Below are 2,091 nucleotides of genomic sequence, written 5' to 3'. Positions count from 1 at the left end.
TTTAGGTTTAAGGATTTGAGAATATACTTAGGTTTTAGGTTTAGGTTTAGGTTATTGATTTAGGTTTAGGTTAGGTTATAGGTTATGGTTTAGGGAATTGAGAATATGTTAAGGTTTAGGTTTAGGAAATCGGTTTCGGGTTTAGGATCGGGTTTAGGTTTTGGTTTTCAAGTTTAGGTTTAGATTTAGGTTAGGGAGTTGAGATTAGGATTAGGTGTAGGTTTAGGTTTTGGAATTTGATAATACATTTAGGTTTTAGGTTTAGGTTATAGGTTTAGGTTTAGGTATAGGTTATAAGCTATAGGTTTAGGGAATTGAGAATAGATTAAGGTTTAGGTTTAGGAAATTGGGTCTGAGTTCAGGATCGGGTTTAGGTTTGGGTTATCAAGTTTAGGTTTAGGTTTAGGTTTAGGTTAGGGAGTTGAGATTAGGATTAGGTGTAGGTTTAGGTTTAGGAATTTGATAATACAATTAGGTTTTAGGTTTATTTTTAGGTTATAGGTTATAGGTTTTGGTTTAGGTTTAGGTATAGGTTTAGGTTTCGGTTTAGGTTATAAGCTATAGGTTTAGGGAATTGAGAATAGGTTAAGGTTTAGGTTTAGGAAATCAGGTTCGGGTTCGGGATCGGGTTTAGGTTTTGGTTTTCAAGTTTAGGTTTAGGTTTAGGTTAGGGAGTTGAGATTAGGATTAGGTATAGGTTTAGGTTTAAGGATTTGAGAATACACTTAGGTTTTAGGTTTAGGTTTAGGTTATAAATTTAGGTTTAGGTTAGGTTATAGGTTAAGGTTTAGGAAATTGAGAATATGTTAAGGTTTAGGTTTAGGAAATCGGGTTCAGGTTTTCAAGTTTAGGTTTAGGTTTATGTTAGGGAGTTGAGTTTAAGATTAGGTGTAGGTTTAGGTTTAGGGATTTGAGAATACATTTAGGTTTTAGGTTTAAGTTACAGGTTTAGTTTTAGGTTTAGGTTAAGGTTATAAGCTATAGGTTTAGGGAATTGAGAATAGGTTAAGGTTTAGGTTTAGGAAATTGGGTCCGAGTTCCGGATCGGGTTTAGGTTTGGGTTATCAAGTTTAGGTTTAGGTTTAGGTTAGGGAGTTGAGATTAGGATTAGGTGTAGGTTTAGGTTTAGGAATTTAATAATACATTTATGTTTTAGGTTTATGTTTACGTTATAGGTTATAGGTTTTGGTTTAGTTTTAGGTATAGGTTTAGGTTTCAGTTTAGGTTATAAGCTATAGGTTTAGGGAATTGAGAATAGGTTAAGGTTTAGGTTTAGGAAATCAGGTTCGGGTTCGGGATCGGGTTTAGGTTTTGGTTTTCAAGTTTAGGTTTAGGTTTAGGTTAGGGAGTTGAGATTAGGATTAGGTATAGGTTTAGGTTTAAGGATTTGAGAATACACTTAGGTTTTAGGTTTAGGTTTAGGTTATAAATTTAGGTTTAGGTTAGGTTATAGGTTAAGGTTTTGGAAATTGAGAATATGTTAAGGTTTAGGTTTAGGAAATCGGGTTCGGGTTCAGGATCGGGTTTAGGTTTTGGTTTTCAAGTTTAGGTTTAGGTTTATGTTAGGGAGTTGAGTTTAGGATTAGGTGTAGGTTTAGGTTTAGGGATTTGAGAATATATTTAGGTTTTAGGTTTAAGTTACAGGTTTAGTTTTAGGTTTAGGTTAAGGTTATAAGCTATAGGTTTAGGGAATTGAGAGTAGGTTAAGGTTTAGGTTTAGGAAATCGGGTAGGGGTTCGGGATCGGGTTTAGGCTTGGGTTTTCAAATTTAGGTTTAAGTTTAGGTTAAGGAGTTGAGATTAGGATTAGGTATAGGTTTAGGTTTAGGGATTTGAGAATACACTTAGGTTTTAGGTTTAGGTTTAGGTTATAGATTTAGGTTTAGGTTAGGTTATAGGTTAACGTTTAGGGAATTGAGAATAGGTTAAGGTTTAGGTTTAGGAAATCGGGTTCGGGTTCAGGATCGGGTTTGGGTTTGGGTTATCAAGTTTAGGTTTAGGTTTAGGTTAGGGAGTTGAGATTAGGATTAGGTGTAGGTTTAGGTTTAGGAATTTGAGAATACATTTAGGTTTTAGGTTTATGTTTAGGTTT

The sequence above is a fragment of the Magnolia sinica genome, chromosome 19 (genome assembly GCF_029962835.1).
Source record: "Magnolia sinica isolate HGM2019 chromosome 19, MsV1, whole genome shotgun sequence".
Taxonomy (NCBI): Eukaryota; Viridiplantae; Streptophyta; class Magnoliopsida; order Magnoliales; family Magnoliaceae; genus Magnolia; species Magnolia sinica.
Note: the sequence above shows the minus strand (reverse complement) of the source record.